Source organism: Panthera pardus, unplaced genomic scaffold, assembly GCF_024362965.1.
Source record: "Panthera pardus isolate Hobbes unplaced genomic scaffold, ASM2436296v1 HiC_scaffold_3, whole genome shotgun sequence".
Lineage (NCBI taxonomy): Eukaryota > Metazoa > Chordata > Mammalia > Carnivora > Felidae > Panthera > Panthera pardus.
In genome coordinates, this window is record NW_026526876.1 from 34,782,687 (window position 1) to 34,793,073 (window position 10,387).

Consider the following 10,387-nt stretch of genomic DNA (forward strand, 5'->3'; position numbering starts at 1 on the left):
AGAGACTCTCCCAATGGCTTTGAACTGCCATTGAGGGGCCCTGCCTCCCCTTTCGTTACCAAACTTCAATTCCAGCCTCCCGCCCCAGCAGCCCCCCTCGACCTGGCCGTGGGCTGAGTCCACTGAAGGTAATTTACCTTCTCTGCCGCATTTACCATAAAACTCATCTTTCCTCCAGGAAGATTTAACAAAAAATTTGACTTAGACTTTTGCCGATGGGGAGAGCAGCCAGCCCAGAAAGGGTAGGAGGGTTGGTGGGCAGAGGGGAGGAAGGACAGCCACAAAGCCAGGAGTCAGGAGAGGAGGGGTCTTCACATCTCAAGAGTTCTCTGTCCAGGAGGCCCCAGGCCTTGCAGCCCTTGGTCTGAAGCCTCCCTCACCAGTACCTTCCAGTGTCATTCCTCCCAACTTTCCATCCTTCCATGTCCTGCTGTCTATACACATATACCACCTGTCCACCCCTCCCTCAATCTCCATCCCCACGTTCTCCCTTTTCGTTCTCACTTCATTCTTTCTTGACCCACCTGCTCTCAAACCTGTCCTCTCCCTCTTTACAGGAAAACCTTCCTCTCTCCAACTCTTGTCCCATTTTTTTTTTTACTGTTTATTTATTTATTTAGAGGGGGGAGGGGCAGAGAGGGAGGGAGAGCGAGACTCCCAAGCAGGTTCTGCATTGTCAGCACAGAGCCAGACGTAGGGCTCGATCTCAGCCTTGAGATCATGACCTGGGCTGAAATTAAGAGTTGGAGGTTTAACCAACTGAGCCACCAGGGTGCCCTCACTCTTGTCCCATTTAATTTCCTCACCCCATTGTCCCAGATGGCTGGACTCAGAGCAAAGCCCAGCTAGAGTTGATGGGAAGGGAGAGGGACAGCCACCTGCACCGTCAACCATTTTTCAAGCCTCAGATTCCCACCCTCTCCAAAGCCTGCCTCCTCTCTGGCTACAGAGTGACCTCCCCAGAAACCTGAAGCACCCTCCCGCCCTGCCACCTCATCTGTCTGCTCACCTCTTCTCTTTCATCCTCAGCCTCCTGTCCTTAACTCTCGAGCCATCCAACAGGCTGAGGGCTTGGACCCAGGGCAGGGCTAGGAGGTAAAGGGCTCCCGACCCAGAGATCGGTGCCTTGCTTCGTGCAACAAGGGTTTTCTGGCTGGAGGCTTTGTTTGTGTGAGCTAGACACACAGATCAGCGTAACAGTGTTCTAACAGAGGTTCGTAAGTGCCATGCAGGGCTGGCAGGAAGTTTAGAAACAGGGAAGGTAAACCTTATCCATTTGGAGGGAATGAGGGCAATGTTGCCAAGGAGGTAACATTCAGGTTGGGTCTTCAAGGGTAAATAGGAGTTTAGCATGCAAAGCAGGGGAGAGAAACCAACTTTTATTGGGGGGCTCTTATGTGCTAAGTACAATGTGAGTCACAATGTGTATGTTCAATCTCATTTTGCTGAGACTCAGAGGGTTAACTTGGCCATATTCAAGGGCAGTGGCAAGAAATAAGATTCTAAATTTGTGCCCGTTCTACTGCCTCAGCATTCTCAGACAAGCAGATGGATGAATCTACATGTGGAACACACAGGTATGAGACGATACCATATTCACCGTGGCTGAAGTATATGGTACCCAAGGGAGTAAGTGTAAGGGGAAGCAGAATCGGCAGCCAGATTATCAAGAGCCTTGGGTGCTAGGCTGAGAATGTCTAGGGCATGAATACTTATTAAATGAATGAATGAGTCAATGAGTGACTGAATGAGGCTGGACTCAAGACCACTGTATGCAGTTGTACAGGTCGTACAATGTACAATCATGCACGGCAACCTGCTTGAACTTCATCTGATGGGCACTAGGGAGACATCAGAGGCTCTTCAGCCAAGGAGTAAGTGACCAGATTTGTGCTTTAGAAATATGGCTTGGGGGTGTGGGGGGGCAGGAGACTGGATCTGAGGGCTGGGCTGGGGAGAGGTGTGATCAGAAGAGGAAGCTGTGAGAATTTGGACTTTAGGCCAGGAAAGAGATAAGAGCCTAAGGAGACAGGCTGGGGCAGGAACCTACTTGATCTAGCCCTGAGTCCTTGGTTCCTCTGACATGGAAGGGCCACATGCGAAAGAGCAGGACCAAGGCATCCCAATCCCACTGGTGTGGGTCTCTTCAGACAGCCATAACATGATACTGGGTGGCCTAAACAACAGACACTTACTCTGTCACTGTTCTGGAACCCGAAGTACCAGCATGGTTGGATTCTGGTGAGAGCTCTCTCCCTGGCTTGCAGACAGCCACCTTCTCGTCATTTGCGCGCATGGCCTTTCTGCAGTGTGTGCTTCTAGAGAGAGAGCTCTCTTCTTTTTTTTAAGTTTATTTATATATTTTGAGAGAGAGAGAGAGAGAGAGAGAGAGAGAATCCCAAGCAGGCTCCATGCTGTCAGCACAGAGCCTGACTCAGGGCTCAATCCCACGCATCATGAGATCATGGCCTGAGCTGAAATCAAGAGTCGGATGCTTAACTGACTGAGCCACCCTAGGCATCCCTCTCTTCTCTTCTTAATAAGGCTACCAAGTCTATCAGATGGAGACCCCATTCTTCTGATCTCAGTTAACCTTAATTAGCTCCTAAAAATACTATCTCCAGATACAATCACACTGGGGTTAGGGCTTGTGAATTTGGAGGGACACAATTCAATCTTCCCCCAGCTGAGCTCCCCACTCCCACAGTCCCCCTGTGCCCGCCTGGCTGGGGCTCTCTTCTTCCTGACCCTCGCCCTTGGAGGTAGCAGGGCTTATTCGGTAAGTCTCTGCTTCCTAGAAGGTATCTCAGCCTTTACTCCCTGCAATCGAGTCTTAGCAAGGTAGTCAAGTGGAGCTTGACTGGCAGCAGGACTGGGGGCCAGGGAAGGCAAGCCAGGAGGAGGGAACCAGAGAACAAGAGGGGAAGGAGAAGGGAGAATGCCATTCAATTTATCATTCACTCATTCACCAAACGTGTGCTGAGCTCTCGTGTGAGCGGTGCAGGATTAGGCACACCGGGGTTGGGCAGGGAATGGAGAAGAGGTCTGTATGTGCCCCGGGAAAGATGTTCTCTCCTCTACAACATGAGATGTGATGCCGCATTAACACTGAGATGGGACATATCTTTGCCTAGTTCACCGCCCCCCCCACACACACACTTCCCTCTTCTGCATCAAGAATTAGAAGCCCGGGTGGTCAGGCAGAGCTGAGTGGCAGGTCCCCACTGCCACTGACAAGCTTCATGGTTTAGGACAAGTCACTTCTCTGGGCACTATAATACCCACCTCACAAAATTAAGGTTGTGGGAAGCCTAAAGAGACACTGAACGTGAATGTACAAATGTGCATTATTGAGAAGGATGGCACTCGTATCAATCTGTCATTGAGCATTCAATATATTCCAAGTACCATGCCACTGGAGCAGGAGCTCCATGAGGAAAGCTGAACTCCCACCACCTAAAACAGTGCCTGGCACACATCATGCCTGTAGCATTTGCTAGAAGCTTTGCCATATGTGGGCTCATTGAATCTTGACGACACCACTGCATAAGTACCATTACTTAACCTTGTTTGATACATATAGAATTGTGGATTAGGAGATTAAGTCAGTTTCCCAGGGTGCAACCATAATAAATAGCGGAGCGAGATTTGAACCCAAGCAATCTGGACCCAAACCCACGGTGACGATGATAATAATGATGACATTTGGAGCTTATTGAACCCGAGGTCATTAAGTCCAATCCCCTGCCTCTACATACATTCACCAGGACAGGGTTGTCTGCCCCTCTTCCTAGTGTCTCTGCCAAACCCCTCCTCTTCCATCAGGGATTAGGTCCCTAGCCCCAGGCCACTCCGGATGTTGACAAAGTCGCCCCTCCCTCTTTCTGCCTGGAAAGTGGCACATCTCCCCCTATAACCTCCCACCCAGAATCCCAAAATCTTCCCTCAGGACCTCCTTCCTTCTTCCCCAACTATAGCCTTACTTAGCTTCCCCTTTCTGGTACCTGAAGAGTCCTTTCTTATGGAAAAAAGGTAGATGCCCAAATACCCCCCTGGACTCCCCAGGAGATGGTACAAATAGAACATTGCCCCGAGTTCTAATCCACTGCTGCCACCAGCTCATTTATGCCTTCAGACAAGCAAGTCACAGACCCCACTAGGCCTCCGTTTCCCCCACTGTGTAATGGGTGAACTAGAGAAGACCTTAAAGGCTGCTCTCAGCCCTGGTCTTCTTGATAGTGACCGTTCTCAGCCACCAGGCTAGAGCCACCCTCTCTCCCCCCATACACACTCCTCTCCAGCTGAGATATTCCCCGGGGCTCTCCCCAGAGCTTCCTGTGTGGTCTCCCCCACCTTATCTCCCAGCCTGGAACTTTGGGATCTGCCTGGGGGCAGCCTCTGCTCTCCCCCCACTCCAGACCTGCCCTCTGCTTTGGATTGTGCTGACCCTCCCTTCCTCTGCCAGGGCGCAGAGTCCTCTGCAAGGCTACCGTCTGCAGACAGCGTAAACGGAGGCTGGCCCTCCGTTCCCCAGCCTGTGGGCCTGCTCCCCTCATTAGAGCCCCAAGAACATCCCCATGCAGGGGTTTACAAAAACCCTTTGCATTTTAAAGGCAACCTTCCCCACCACTGTCCCCAAAAAAGAAAACTTTTCAAAACTTTTCAAGTCTCAGTTTACATTTCAATATAAACCCCTCTGGGCCTACTGCCTGGGATCTAGGACTCACTGCCCCCTAAATTCGAAATCTCTTTGGGGGAGGGTTTTTGTCTTTACCACAGCCTCTCCCTCATTGCATGGGGCGGGACCTGCCCAGGGCTTTCGGAGGTGGGGGTGGTCACAGTTCCGGGATGGCCTGGCCTGACCCCTCACAGGGCCAGCGATCAGGCCAGGGTCACTGAGCAGTCACATGTCACTTTGAATGGGAAGCCTTGAACTGAGGCTGAGAAACGAAGTTGGGCAACAGCTCAGCCAAAGGCAACTGGACTTTTTTTTTTTCTTATGTTTTTTGGGGGAAAAAACCTCTATTGTCCGACTAACCTTCCATGATGCTGGAAAATTCAATTTATTTCCTGAGCAGTCTGGTCCAATTTCCCCTGGGTAGGGAGAAGACTGGGCTTCCCTCCCTGCTGTTCCAATTTAGAAGCTCCAGCTCTGCTCAGGGACCAGGACCCAGGAGCCAGGCCGGGCCCCTGAGCCCTGGCCCTGGCAGCACCCACCCCCCCAACATGATCCTTCCCCAGGGAGCCCCCATTCCAGCCCCTGCATGTAAGGATGCTTTTTCTGCAGTTTCAGGGTCCCAGTTTCCATTGCCATTCTCGCTTTCTCAGCAACCTGGCTTTGCCGGGCAGCTGTGTTGGCCTGTCTCAGACCCACGCCAGCAATCTATGTGTGCCCCTCTGGGTCCCCCAGCTTCCTGCCTCTGTCTCTAGACTCTTCGGGGCAAGCCGATAGAGGTACAGCTGTAAAGCATTTGTGCTGGCCGCCAGGCTGGCGGGGGAGCCATCTGCGGCCCGGTCGCTGCCAGGCCTGCAATGACGGGAACCCTGGGCCCCAGCCCTTCCACCCCAACCCCCAACACAGGAACCTCTCTGTCTACCAAGGCCTAGGAGGCCAAGGGGAAGGGGAATGACCTTGAGGCCACTGCAGGAGACAGGGTACAGACATAGTCAGCCCCTACTTGACAACCTACAGCTGAACTTCACTGCAGAGGTGGGGGAGGGGGTGCCGCTCCCAGAGGAGGCTGTCGGATGATGGGGAGGGGGCTTGCTGTCCACCCAAGCCTCAGTGAGAGACTTGTCCTCAGCCAGCCAGCGTCCCACTGCCACCCTTCCTGAGCTAATAGAAAAGTTCACAGGCCACTAGTGGGTAGAGTAGGGAAAAGGGAAAGACCTCTCTCTCCTAGCCCCAGCAAAGAGAAGCCCCCACATCCCCACCTTCCCTTAGTCTATACCCAACTCCTGTTTTGGGAGGGGGGGCGGGGTGCATTGAGAGAATGGACTTCTAAGATGCCTCCGGCCTGCAGTAGACCCATCTGGTTTCAATCAGGAGAGCAGGGTCCCAGATCATAGAGGCACATGGGGGAGGGAGGCTGTGCACACATTCCACCCCCCAGCCCCTCTCCAGAGTGCAGCCCCTTTCCCATGTGATCTCCTTTCACCTCCCAGGTGGGCCTCACACAGTCACTGGAAGACTAGGTGAAGCAGGGGAAATTTAGGGGGCAGTAGTACAGACCCCAGACCTCTGTCCATGTTAGAAGAGCAGACCACAGAGGAGAGAGAGAAACCTAAGGAAAGAGGGGCCTGGAAGGAGAAGAAAGGGCTGCAAACAGAAGAGAGTCAGAGCAAGCGAGGTCCTAGAAACCACCAGGTCCTAACTGGATCTTATCACAAATGGGGAAGCAGAGGTCCTGAGAAGGAAGTCTAATAGGTCCACCTACTGGACTCAGCCCCAAGCCCTGTTCAAGCATCCCACCCACCCGTCTTAACAGGAATCGCCAACCCCTTCAACAGATGAGCAAACTATGGCTCATAGGAGAAGAAAGTCCCACCTGCCCAACCTCACCCAGGTGGTAAGCAACCGGAGCCACCATTTTGGCTTCCCTGCCATCTCTAGACTTGGATCAGGTGGGAGCCCAGTCCTGGAAATCTACCCTCCCCAACTAGGGCCTGCTCTGGTTCTGGAACCCTCACCTGCTCAGTCCCAACTCCTGTCTCCAGGTTCAGGGCGAAAGGATACAAAGCCTGAAAAAAGCAGCCTTCCTGGGCATGGCTTGTTGCCAGGGTTCTAATCCTGGTTCCAGAGGACTTTGGCACTCGGGTCTCAACTTCCCCATCAATAAAATGGAGGAGTGTTGTCTAAAACTGGGTTGGACAGTGATTCTGAGATTCCCCAAACCTCCATTTCTATCATCCTAAACAAACCTAGAGGCTTCCCTTGGCTTGGGTGGTCTTTAGGAAGAGGGTTGATCCCAATTTCAGAATTTAGAGCTGGCAAGAGAGCCAGGCTTTAAAGAGAACGAGGGGACCCAGCCAGCCATGGAAGCCGCTAATCTCCATCTCTCCCTGGGGGACTTCACTGCCGCCTCCACTGAAAGCAATTTGTCATGCCCTGAATTAAGTGATTCCAACAAGGGTTTAATTTCAGTTTAATGGCTCTGTTTTTATGTGTAATTAAATACCGTTGCATGGCGAAAATATGTTGTTTGCACTTTAGAGACTGTGTAAGGGCCGGGGAAGCCAATCCCACTGGGTTTCTACTCCCAGGCTCCACCAACCCCTCCCCTAGTCTGGCTGGAAATGTCCGGGTCCTAGGGAAGGGGGTGGGGGACCTGGGGAAGAGAGGAGGGCGGTGAGGGGAGAAGTGGGCTTGGTGGCGCCTGCTCACTCAGTAGAGAATGTTTCTAATTATCCTCTGCACCCCCACTTCTACTCCCTGACCCTACCTCTCCCCAACCCCTGGGGCCTCAGACATAGAGGGGACAGATCACTCTGACAGTGAGGATCTAATTAGACCCTTGGCTGGCTGAAGTGGTGTCTGTTCCCCCGTGGGTGTGTTCAAAGTCCTGCCCCATTGTCTCTCCTCCACTTATTGTTCCCATTAACTCCCTCCTCCCCCATGAATATGCCTCCTACCCTATTGACCCTCTCCCCTGACTCACAAACCCCCCCTCCTCCCCTCTTCCCTCTGACAACCCCACAACCCAACCCACAACTGACCCAGCATCCCAGCTGTCAGCCTGCCTCCGAGCTCCATCCAACCACATCATCTTGCCTTCTCCTTCTAGGTCAGAGGTGACATTGCCATAGGAGTCTGGAATGCAGGGGGAGTTTCTCTGGCTGGGAATGTTTAGGGTCATTTACCCCACAGCCATATTCCCCCTCCCCAGGAAGGGGGGGCCAAGCAGGCACCCCCAAGTCCTGCATGCCTCATGACATTCCTGGAGCAGCTTGGTATAGCCCAGTCTGGCCCAGAGGGCAGAGGGGTTGGGACAAGCGGCCTTTTCCTGGAAGGAGTTTGCAGTGGCCGGAACCCAGGGGCCTTCGTAGGAGGAGGGGCCAGGAAGCTTGGCCAACTCTCCAGAGATGCCCCTGCCTGAATCCAATACTGGAGTCTGTCCAAGTCTCCCCTTTTTTCTCCCTACTCCCACCCTGCTTGCTTGCCAGCAGAAAACCCAGCCCCCAACCCTCAGCAACAGCAGGGCTTGATCTCCACTAATGAGCTGGGAAATGGAAACCAAATGCCTGATGTATGTAGATGGGCACCAATGTGCTAAGGGATCCTGATGGGGTGCCTCCCACCCACCCCCACCCCCACTCCAAGCCACAGTGGAGGGGCATAACACTTCTTGGGGAGGAGAGCGGAGCACTCAAGGACCTCAGTTTTAAGTTTATCTGGGTAAGCGCCACCAGGACACGAGAGTTTAGTCCTTGCCACCTCCTCCCTTCCACTTCTGCCAGAGATGCCGATGCCCTGTGACTATTAGAGTGACCATTAAAGGGTATTTGGAGGTCATGGCTGGGGCGGTGATGGGGGGGTGGGGGTGGCGTTAGGTGCAAATGAGACCAGCAATTCCTCTCTGGAGCCTGATTCTCCCTGCTGTGACACTCCCCAGGGCAGTTTACTTCCTCTAGCCTGGCAGTGGTAGAGGGTGTCCACCGTGACACAGAGCTGCTTTTATTTCCTTCTTTTTGGACACCTAGGACCTGCTTCTGGGATCGCGGAGGCAAGCGCCAGGGGTGGGTGGGGGGCAGTGTTTCTGTGGGATGTTGAATTCCCTCTCTCAAGGTGCACATCCGCTATTCTTTGGTGCTAGAGCTCCCCACACATCCTGCAGTGGGGACGCCTAATGAGCGAAGGCCACTCATTCACAGCCAGGAGGGAAGTAGCAACACACTCTGTGAATTTCTCTAGTCCCTCCCTCCTCACATCACACACATTCACACTCAGATTCACAACCCACGCAGACATGCCTCTCAAATTAGTGTGTCCTCTTCACACGCCCGGATCAGGTATACATGCCCTGTAAAAGCCCATACACTCACGTCTCGCTTTGTACATTCAAAGGCATCGCTTTGCTATATTCACACGCATGTGTGTACTCGCGCATGCACACACACACACACACATATACCACAAATATCACAGAGGCATACCCCAGGCCATATATGCAGCTACTTCCCAAGCAGATCCAGCTTTCTTTGGAAGCCCAGGAAAGGAAAAGGATCTCTTAGTGCCCACTGCCAAGGTACAGCACTGAGAGGAGGGGGCTGGAGAAAAAAGGGGAATTTACAAAGATGCTTTAGGGAAAGAGATGCTATCCCTACATTTATTTGATTTAAGGACCTAGAACTTAAGGGTCTACGTGTCAGTGAAAGCTGATATGCTACTCCAACATGCCTTGGCTTCAGCCCAAGAAGTACTGGATTCCATGAAGGGTGGTCAGGGAACCAAGGTCACTTTGTTATCTCCTACTGCTGGCAGTGTCCTGTGGTGCCTCAGGGAGACCAGATGGCTGCGGAATGCTGCCACTGGGGCAGAGCTAAGGGGAGGAGGATTGCAGCCCCAGTTTCAAGATACAGATAGTACAGGGGCCACCTCATCAGGGGCCAATGAAATCGAAAGGCCTGGGCGTGCCTCTGGAACTGGGGAGGGGCTAGGAACCCAGAAGACAACCCATCAGGAGGGGGCTCCCCCAGAGTGCCGCACACTTGGTGCACAGGGCCTTCACCCTGCCCATGACCTCCCGAGAAGGGGCCCCCACCCAGATCAGTGTCACACACACAGAACACAGAGATGGGGAAGAGGGACATTGGGACACAACCAGAAATCCAGTCATACCACATGGGCACAAAATCTGGGTCTGGCACCAAGAGCCCACAGCCTGGTGAGCTCAGGACAGCAAGATCAAAGATGGCCCCACTCCTAACCTTGCAGAATCAAATCTCAACACAACCACCCCATTAAGGAATCTAGGCAGTCAGAGCTGTGGAATGCGTTGGAGAGTCTACCCCCTCTCCCCAACTTCAGGGAAATGTCTCCTTCACTAAATTAATACATCAAATCCAGATGCAAATCCAGTCTGCCTGATGCCCTAGGAAATAGCCCAGCTTCACACACCAGATGATCCCAGAAACAGCTCTGGTCCCACAGGGCTGCCTCTGCTTGTCTTCCTTCAGAAGCCATTTTTTGCTCACCGGAGTCTGAACACAGACAGCATGACTCTAGGGAAGCCCCCTGGGAAGAGGCTGCAGGGAAGAAGATGAGCTGGTCGACTCTGCAGTTGTTTTACCATGTAGGACAGGTCTGGGGACTACATGATGACCCCGCCTTCCCACCCCTGGCGCAACCCTGTCTCTGATTATAAATAAATCAACCAAACACAATTGC